This window comes from Notechis scutatus, chromosome 1 (genome assembly GCF_049901735.1).
Source record: "Notechis scutatus isolate UNSWTSFEM ecotype Mainland chromosome 1, rNotScu1.2, whole genome shotgun sequence".
NCBI lineage: Eukaryota > Metazoa > Chordata > Lepidosauria > Squamata > Elapidae > Notechis > Notechis scutatus.
This window is the reverse complement of record NC_142009.1, coordinates 81,939,198-81,950,370: the sequence shown is the minus strand read 5'-3', so window position 1 is coordinate 81,950,370 and position 11,173 is coordinate 81,939,198.

The following is an 11,173-nucleotide window of genomic DNA, read 5'->3' as shown; positions in this document are numbered from 1 at the left end:
TCTGTTTTAAATTTGGTGCTAGCCTTGTGCTTTGTTAGAATGGTTTTTTCTTCATCCTGATTGGTTGGGAGTCTTGGTCTGTGTTTATTGGTCTTGGAGTTTGAATGTGTTCTGCTTGATTGGTGTTTCTAATATCTTCTGTCTGTTTTGTGTTTTTAGTGTTTTTTTGTCTTGATTGGCTGGCAACATTATGTTTCGTGTATTGGGTTTTTTAGTGTGGCTTGGCTTCGGGTGAATGGCCGGTTATCATTTATTAGGAAGCTAGGTTTCATCTGGGTGCCTGGTTGGGGTGTGTTTGAGCTGGAGGTATCAGGCAGGGTCTATTTGTGCCTAGGTGTTTGCTTGGCTTGTGGTGTGGAGATTTTTTTGTTTGTGAGTGCAGGCTTCCAGATAATTGACAGTCTGATGGAGTCATCTCTTCTATTCATGCTATCAGGTCTTTTTTTCAATCTCTATGGCTTCTCTGATAATTCTGTAGCTGGGGTTTTCTCTAGTGGCTAGGGTTTTGGTGCCATTGAAGTCGATGCTATGACCTGTGGCTTTTATGTGTCGGACTAGTGAGGAAGTGTATTCCAGCTTTTTACTGCATTTTTGTGTTCATCCAGGTGGGTACTTATTCTATTGATCTGTCCGATGTATGTGGCAGGGCATGATGTGCAGGGGACTTCAGAAATGCCTTGGTTTTCCAGGTCAATTTTATCTTTGGGGTTCCTTAGGATGGCTGCTATTTTTCTGTCTGTTTTGAAGGCAGTCTTGATGTGATGCCTGTGTAGTATCTTACTGATTTTGTCTGTGGTACCTCTTATGCTCCATAGATCTCTATTATGTCTCAATGTGTTTTTGTGGATCAGGCCTGTGATTTTGCTTTTGTGGAAGCTGTTGGCTGTCAGTACTTTAGTCGGGGTGCATAGTTCAGTTTTTATGTGTGTCTTGTCTGCCAGGTGTTTGGTTCTGGCAATTAGTGTTTTGGCCATGGAGTTTATCTGTGTTGGGTGGTGGTGGGATTGGGCGTTGACGTAGCGGTTGGTGTGTGTTTACTTCTGGTATATAGTGTGTCCTAGTATGCCATCTGTTTTATTGTAGATTAGTACATCTAGGCATGGTAGTTGTTTGTTTGTTTCCATTTCCATGGTGAATTTGATTTTGGGGTGTGTGCTGTTTAGGTGTGTTAGGAAATTGTTTAGGTTTTCTTTTCCATGGGGCCAAATAACAAATGTGTCATCGATGTATCTTAACCATAGTTTGGGTTTGTGGGTGGCATTTGCCAGGGCCCTGGATTCAAATTCTTCCATGAACAGGTTTGCAATAACGGGTGACAGTGGTGATCCCATGGGAGCTCCTTCAATTTGCTTGTATCTTTGTCCTTTGTATATGAAATATGTGTTGGTTAAGCAGTGTTCTGATAGTTCCATGAGGTGTTTGGGTGGTTGGTATTTGTTTTTGATGATTTCTAGGGTTTCTTTTATCAGGACTTCAGTGAATAGTCAAACCATGTCGAAACTTACAAGCAGATTTTTTGTTCCACATGTAGATCTTTGATCATTTTTAAGAGTTTTGTACATGTGAAGCTGCTGCTTCAGCATGGCGCTTTGTTAGTTATTTGGCTAGGTTTTGTAGTGGTGCTCCTCTGGAGCTGACTATGGGTCTGAGAGGTATGCCTTCTTTGTGTATTTTTGGGAGGCCGTATAGTTTGGGGCATCTGGAAGATTTTTCTCTTGGGATGATTGTTGGATCTCTTTGCTCATGTTGCTGGTTATGATTTTCTTCTTGGTTATTTTTTCCACATATGTGGTTGGGTCCATGTTTATGGGTTTGTATGTGGAATCTTGGAGTAAGTCTGTCAGTCTTGTGTGTGTGTATGTGTGTACATACACCCAATTTGATTTTTGCAAAGCATGACATTCATACAGTGCAATAAATACTTACAAATTTATTTATTAACCAAATTGATATGCCGCTCATCTCACTCTGCAACGCGACTTTTTTTTAATTAGAATCATATAGCAACATAATATGTTGCTTATTTGGGGGTTCAACATGTATGCAGATTTTTTCCATAAACTTGCCAATTTTAGAGAAGACATTATAAACAATAAGCCAATTATCTAAGATCAGCATGAATTTTGTTTCAACTACAATTGAAAACACTCACAGATTTTAGATATTTTATGGAAGCCTCACAAATAAATTTTAGTATCACTAGAATGCTCTCATGTTACAAATAAAATGTAGAACATTTTATTTATGATATAATTGTTGCCACAGTGGACTGAATCAAAAGGAAGGTAGTCAGGCCTTAATTGTTGAAGCCAACACAAGAGCATCACAACTAACTTTTGAGTCACCAAATATTTTGTGTCACCATGATATTAGGGATATGGTCTAGTTTCTAACCATTGGATCCAACCCAATAGTACTAAAATAACTACAAGTGATAAGAAAAACACAACTCTATGAATAACAAATCACAACCAGTTCAAGACCTTAGCTTCCTTTAAACATACACTTGAGAGGAAATGGTGGGATGGGGGCCCTCTGAGTCAGTACTAGCTTGGGAAAAAGTACAGAAAATTCCCTGTTTTGTCCCATAATACCTTTTCATTCTATCAATATGCAAACTTCAAAATAAGATTTCAAATTACTTAATAATCAAGAATGACCTACAGTACACATCCTTCCTACCAGTATTTCCAAAATACCTGAAATTACATGATTGAAAAAATACCCATTTCAACATTTATGTGTGTTGGACATCTGAAAATGGTTCTTCTAGATCTTCTTCAGATGTATTTAAATCATGACTCTAATTAAAAGGGGTGGAGTGCTCCCATATTTGGTGAGCTTCCCATATGTGGGCTTCTCTGAATACTATCATCTTTGGAAAGATAGCATGAAGTGCTTGAATTTGTCAAAGATAAGGACAGTACAAAATTTCTTGCTTGTGCGCTAATGAAGTTACATTTCATTTACATGAACCAGGCACAAAATTTAAATCCATATTTCATAAGGGGCTGTTTTTCATATGAATATGAAAACTAGCACCTTTGGGAAAAGAAACAAAATAGATATAGGATATATACAATGGTGGGTTTCCAAAATGTTTGCTACTGGTTTGGAGAGCTCGCTTCGCTGAATACCACTTCTGGACATATATTTACAGACATACCTGTATCAATAAATTGAAACCATGTTTTATTACAGTCATCTGTAGCTGGTCTACTCTATCAATTCTGCAAACCATTGAGTAATTGGAGCCATGGGTTTGTCTTTCTACTGCTAAACAGAAAGGAGGTTTTTTTTGCCATAAGTCTATTTTCTTTGTTCAGATGTCAACTCCCTTGTAATAGAGATAAATTTCAAAGGATATATTAAATTGTTTCTAAATTTTCATCAATCATGTTTTGCACGAAAGGACCTTGTTTTTACAGGAACTGGGTTATACAAGTTGTCTCTGGACAATAAAATAGTAATGTTAATCCATTCATGTCCAACCCAGTCAGCCTGGGAGGTAACTGCCTGTTCCAAAAAAGTCAAGGGAAATACTATAATTACAATGGGTGAAGTAGTAAATTGAAGTTTTTATTTAAAAAAATAGGGCTATGTGCAAACAGTTTCTCAAAATTATGCATTCTATGGAAATAAAGAAATGGGAGCAGGGGAGGAAGGAAAAAGACTTGGATGTGGGAAAGACAGTTCTCATAATGTCTTTTCTTCTTCTTCTTTCTTCTTCTATTACTTGTTAAATTTATTTGCTGCCTGTCTTGCAATGGGGCTACTGTCCTTTTCTTTTAGTTCACATGAATGTCTAAAACTATTGTCTACATAAAAACCCTTTGGTAGACAAAGCTGAAGGTTACAGTTACTCACATTATCTTGTTAAGTAGTCAAAGGTTTTTGTTTTTTAAAAAAATCCACCCACCCAACCAGTGTAATAATGAATAGAACAGCAGACTAAACCCAACTGTAACAGAAATTTGCTCCTTCAAATTCCTATACAGATGTAGTCCTTGACCTATGATCACAGTTGAGGCCAACATTTATGTTGCTAAGCAGACCTTTGTGAAGTGAATTTTGCCCTTTTACAACCTTTCTTACCACAGCTGTTAAGTGAATCACTGCAGTTATTAAATTAGCAAACTGGCCATTAAGTGAACTTGGCTTTTCCATTGACTTTGCGTGTCAGAAGGTTACAAAAGGTCCATCCATCTGCTTTCTATAGTCATCCAGCTCAGTAAACAACTCTGATATATATATTTCTTTATATCAGTCATATATATCAGCGGTCATCCCCATCTTCAAAAAGGGAGAGCCCAGCCTAGTTGAAAATTACAGACCAATCTCCTTATGCTGCGTCACCTGTAAAGTCATGGAATCAATTATTAACCAATCCATTATCATCCACTTAAAGACAAACAACCTACTCTCCAATAAACAATTTGGTTTCAGAAAAAAACTATCCTGTAATCTGCAACTCCTACACTGCAAAAAACATATGGACTACACAACTTGACCAGGGCAAAACAATAGATGCAATCTACATAGAGCCTTTGATTCAGTGGTACACGACAAACTACTATTAAAACTAAAATCTTATGGTATCTCTGGATAACTGCATAACTGGATAGAGGCATTCCTGTCAAACAGACAACAAATGGTCAAAATTGGGAGTGTCCTATCAAATTCTGTACCTGTCAATAGTGGTGTCCCCCAAGGCAGTGTTCTAGGACCAACTCTCTTCATACTCTACATAAATGACTTCTGTGATCACTTTAAGAGCAACTGCGTTCTCTTCACAGATGATGTAAAGCTATTCAACACCACAGACAACACTGCTACCCTTCAAAAAGACCTCGACTATGTATCAGAATGGTCAAACAAATGGCAACTTCAAATCTCAACAAATAAATGCTCTGTCTTACATATTGGCAAAAAAAAATAATAATCAGAAAATAAAATACAAGCTGAATAGTCAAGACCTTGTTGATGATCCAAGCTCTGTAAAGGACCTTGGAATACTCATCTCTAATGATCTAAGTGCTAGAGCCCACTGTAACTACATAGCCAAAAAGGCATTAAGAGTTGTTAACCTAATCTTACATAGCTTTTTCTCTGGTAATATTATACTACTAACTAGAGCATACAAAACATTTGCTAGACCAATACTCGAATACAGCTCATCAGTCTGGAACCCACATTACGTATCTGATATTAACACAGTTTAGAAAGTCTAAACATTAGAAGCGAGAGAGAGAGAGAGAGACAGAGAGAGAGAAAGAAAAAGAGAGAGAGAGACTAAACAAGGCTAGATGCTAGTGCCAATAAGAGTTAAAAATACACATATGTTGGGTGTTTTTTTTTGAAGGAATTAAGACAGAGAAAAGATGAGAGAGAGAGAACGAGCAAGCAAGTGAGTATAGGGAGTAATATTGAGTCATTACTATCACAATACTTAACAGTCATTGCTATGTACTTGGGGCTGAGCCAAAACCAAACTCACCTACACTTTCCAGTTTCAAGTTTAGCGTATGCAGACTTTTTCATTGCATTATTAATTGTTAATACTGAAGAACTTACAAAAAGTACCAAGTTTTGGTACTGTGTATACCTACAATTTTAGGCATAAAGCTAGCTGGGTGACCTTGGGCCAGTCATTCTCTCTCAGCTCTAGAAAGGAAGCAATGGCAAGTGACTTTCAACATTTTACCCAAAAAACCCTGAAGGGAATTGCCAGGAATCAACATTGACTCAAAGGAGATAAGAGATAGAGAGGGAGATAGAGATAGATAGGGAATGGAGGGGGAGGCAGAGGCAGGGACAGACAGACAGAGATTTGAAGAAACAGATGAACAAGGAGGAGGAGGAGGAGGAGGAGGAGGAGGAGGAGGAGGAGTGGGTGGTAGTCCAGATGGTTGACAGAAGCTAGCAGAAGTTTCCTGATGTAAGGAACTCAGCCTAAGACTGTTTGGAAACAGAACTAATTTAATCTATGTTGTTGCCCTGAAACCATAAAATAGAACAGAGTGTAGCTTAAAAATGTGTGTGTGTGTGTGTGTGTGGTGTGTGTGTGTGTGTGAAAAGAGATAATGTGCAGGCTTGAACCCTGAGCTGGCCAATCGGTTTTACAAATGAAGCTTAAACTAACAAGCAAAGAGTTAAATTCATTCCATGTAACACATCCTTTGTCACAGCAGATGCATACAGGACAAACAGCTTATTCATTTGTCCAGGCACCGAAAGACCATGTCCTGTCCAGTGAACCTCATCTGTCTATTTCCACAAGGTATCAATCTTCTTTAATTACCCTTGCTTTGATGCTCATGAAAAAAAGCTTTGAAGAAAAGTGTTGATTTCTAGCCAATATGAGTCCTTCTAATTTACTTATTTTGCCAGTTCCAGGCCTCTGTGAATAGCAGAGAAAAGGGGGAAGAAAATGAAGAGTCAGGGGAGACTGATTCAATTTGTATTCAAAGTGAGAACAGAGCAGCAGACATTGTTCTGTGGCTTACAATTCAATATTGTGAAATATTGATGTTTTCCAACCCGCTACCTCCCTGCCCCCCGCCCCCTAGGGTAGCATATCATCCAGACTGAGATTCCTCCAGCAACACAACATTCTAATGCCAATGTCTCAGAGTGCCAAAATCTGTCCGTCCCTGGGAGAGTTACTGGATGCACAAACTACTTGACTGTATTGTCCTACCAAATATCCAATGTTCTTCTTAAGTTCCTTCCTGGAGAAGGCAGGATGACTTTGCACAGCTCCTAGTCGGAACATTTAATTCTCTTTCCCCCATATTCTTTTCACCTGTTCATCCTTGCAGCTCTATCTTTAGGTTGCAAGCAAATCTTACCTGAGTTTACTTGTTCCTCAACTCTTGTGATCTCAGCATCGGTGTCCTCCAGCTTCCCACTTGGAGGCAAGGGTGATGTAAATTGCTATATTGCTGAAGGATATGTTCATGTGCTAGTCCATCTGGTTCATCACAGGAAAGTGTTGCCAAGGCTGACTCTGTCTTCTGCAACTCATAGACATACTTTTATCCCGATCAGGCAGAAGATTTTGCTATCTGTTGCTTTGAAGTTGCTGTTGAGACCATCAGCACTCTTCCCCAGATCAGTAGCATGAATAGAGAAAAACTGTGGATGAGATTGTTGGTTTTCTTAAATTTTCCTTTTCGTTTTTAGAAAGGCGAATCTAGATTTGCCTTACATACATGTATCTATTGCAAAAAAATGAATGACAGGTGGCCACACCCATGTTAGGTTTCAGCTTCACCTACTTTTCACAAAAAGACTTACCAATGCAAGATAATTTATCAGAGACATTGCATGTCTTTCAGTATGTTTAAATCAATTGGAATAAATATCGGTATCTTGGATTATTACCTGTCTCTATCCACTGATGCAGAACAGAAGAATAGATTTTTCCACTGATTTTGTACTATTGTACTGAATGGACTCTTTGTGATGATATGATCATTGAAGCCTCACCACTTCAGATTAGGTATAGTATGAGTGAACTGAGTAAGGAGTACCATTTACTAGTCCATGGCAAGGGTGGAATTCAATAGACGAGCTAATTGACTCCCCCTTCTTTTTACAGCTTGAAAGCATCAGACAAAGCCATTTTCTAGTAAAAAGTCTATTCTAACCTTATTACAGTATAATCTGAAATCTGGAACCTCACTTTTCATTCCGCATCAACTCATATTACTTCAGCATTTTCCTACTGTCCGAAATTACGTTTATCGCTTTATAACAACAGAAGATAAAGGCTATAAACACAGAGACAAATATAGATGAAGAACCTGCCGATTGAGAGTAGAGAGTAGTTGGCAGGAGAGATGAGGAGATGTTGCAGGTAAAAATAGCTTATTTAGTCATTTAGCTTAGCTGACATAAGTTGATCCTGCTGATCACATCTCTATATTGGAGGATCTCAGGATGCAAAGCATTCTGCAATCTCTTTGGATTAGATTGAATTAGTTGGACTAAGTAACAAAAGATTTTAGGATTTAGGTAGTTGTGCTCGCTTGGTTACAACCGTTACTTGATATGTGAGAATTATAGGATAGATTAAGGAGTTTGAGTGACATGTAGACTAAAAGGTAACTGGGACAAAACAACATTAATGAAGTATTTTTTTAGTACTGATATAAAAACTGGTCTGCCACTGTCTTCTCCCAGAATATTTTATAATAACCCCATCTAACCTACAGCCCTGGGACCCTTTGCAAATCTTCACCCGAGTATTGTACAATCTAAGCTTGATGACAACTAGACTGATTAGATGACTGAAGCTTCTGCCAGGCAAAAATCTAATTGGAGAGCATGATTGATGACTCTTGGCTATGGACATGTTTTGTGGATGATACACCCAGAGGGGTGGGGGTGGGGATAAGCAGGATCAAGGGTGACAGTGAATTATATATGTCAGAGTTGGCTACTCCCAGGCTAATGCCGGCATGTTAACTTCTAATAAATCCTTTCAAGTTTTGGGAGTGTTGCTCTAGGCTCATGATTTAATTGGAGTAACTGCCGGAATCCTGACACTTGACTTTGCCTAGTTTCTGAATGCAGACAAAGTGAGGCTTGTACTCGCATCTGCTGTGGCAGAACAGAAGCAGTTCATCTGTTGGTTACCGAGTCAATGGCTCAGGAGAAGATATCAAAATCAACCACAACAAAAACTTGCATGTTGCTGAAATTGATTTATCTCTTCCTGTCAATGAAAGGGATAAACTTTTATAATGAACATCAAAAGATTTCTCCTTCTTAATTCTATTGAATAAAGTGCCTATGGAATGAAAAAGAGGATGAGATTCATATTGCCTCAACAATGTCTTAGTGATGCTAAAACCTGCTTTAGCCATTAGAAGGGAGGTATGTAATTTCCACTTCAGGGAAGATTACAATGGATGAAACAGAGATCATCTCTCTGCCTTGTATTATTAAGGGAAACTAGGGAACATGATCAACTGCCATGAGGTGGCCATTTTTTGCCCATGGGGGAAAAAAGTTATAAAATAACATTGTGTCTTGCCAGCAAAACAGTCTGCTCTTCTCCAGAAGAGAATAGATGTTCCTAGCTTTGGTTCTCCTTTCCCAATCCTATCAATAAAACTCAAAGCTGCACATTTCAAGATTGTATGATTTTACCCTCCGCCCTCCATGTTGTCCTGAATGTCTCTGAGGCTACATATGAAAAAAATAATCATACTTTAAAAATAGAAATAGAGGGTTGAATTTGTTACTTCTTAGGATATTCGATGGATAAATATATCCTGTTTGCAACTGAAACAACAGAATCTCAGCAGATTCTCCAAAATGAAAAAAAGGGGGCTTAATTATCTTTGAGCATGTATTTTTGGCATAAAGATGTGATTGTCTTGTTTACAATAAATAACTAATACACAATCAATTTTTTTGTAGTCATTCATAAATCGTGGTAGCAAAACAACTCCACTCCAAGTCCTCTGGAATGGATCATGCAACTAGATTATTATGGGTTGTGGGAGGAGAACCGCACATTCCTACTTCAAAGACAGAATTGAAATTCTTGAGTGGCCCCACAAAATGAGAGTGTCTCACAGAACTGTGCTTCACTTTTATTTTCCTTCTATATCCACACTATGTGAAAAAGTGATAGAAAAGGTAGACATGGGTGAGTCTCCTCAGGCTATCCAGGGTCACACCAACCTGATTGGGCCACTATTTTTTTTTTGACTCCAGATCCCAAACTTTGAATGAAAGTACAAGTCAGATGTTCCACCTCTGGAAGTGTTATTCCTCATTACACATACTCTTTGCTTGATTCCTCACTGTTTAGACTTTCCACTTTGGCTCACTATTTAATGAAATTTGCTCCTCGTTTTTTTATATATACATTTTGTGGTCAGTTATTGTAATGTTTTCCTCTTATTGGTATTTCCTTTTGTTATCTGATCCTTTTTTTTCTTTGAGGAATGTTTTCACTAAAAAAATGTACTTTTTAGCCCTCTGGCGGGACTTAGGATAGCACAATATAAATCTGTCACTGCAGGTGGTGGAAATGCAGCACTATTAAGGAAAGGAAATTTTTTAAAAATAGCTTAAATTGCCATTTGGGGGAGGAACAGACTAGTGTAGGAGTGGAGAAGATAAACTTTCCCTCCACAAAGTAAATAGTAAAACAATTATATTCTATTTGTTCTTTCTCTGCATCTGTATATTGTCTCCTGACTATCTATTTTAAACACGTTCTTATTTCTTACCTCTCTTCATGAAATCTTAACTCATTATAATCTACTTCATTTGTAAGAGATCTACTTTTGTCCCTTCTCTCATTTTCATGTTTTCATTTTTCTCTGTGATCTTTCAAGAACTTGAAGACACTGTGAACTATGTCCTTCAACACATTCTGTTTCTTCCTGTCAACTTCTTGTGGTTTCAAAACTTCTTCTATTGATTGCTTTTGTAAAGTTATGGTACAATTTCCATATCACAACTATAGTTCTCTAATATTTTGTGATCATAGCTGCTGAAACTCAAACATCTGAAGAGGAAGATAGTTGGTTTTAAAAGGCTGCATGTTTTGTGTGGGATATTTCACACACACACACACACACACACACAAACACACACACACAAAGAGAGGGGGGAGGGAGGGGGGAGAGAGAATTATAATCAAATTTACTTGAAAAGTTCTTTTTATTTCTGCTTGGAACTCAATCAGGAAAGTGCAATTTAGTTTTCTAATAACTGTATCTCCATATTTCTGGCTTTTCATGCTGGCTTCATAACCAGAATAAGTGCTTAAGTCATTACAGTTTGGCCTCAAGGCCATTGGAATGTGTGTTCTGTATACAGGATTTATACATATATTTTATAATATACCATATATATAAATTATATGATATACATACATTATCTAGTATAAAAATGAAACCATTCACTGAGCTATGAAGAATCAACAGTATTACTCCATGTAAATGTTTAATAGCCTTATATTTTACCTGGATGTAGCAATAGATGGGTTTAGGATGAAGACTGGATTAAAATCAAATAAAGCAAAGGGATATAGGTCACTAAAAAGCTTGACTTAAGAACTGATACTCAACCATTCTGGAAGAAGTAACATTAGTGTGCTGCCCGGAAAGATCAGATTTGTAACTGGGGAATATGTCCTTGATCA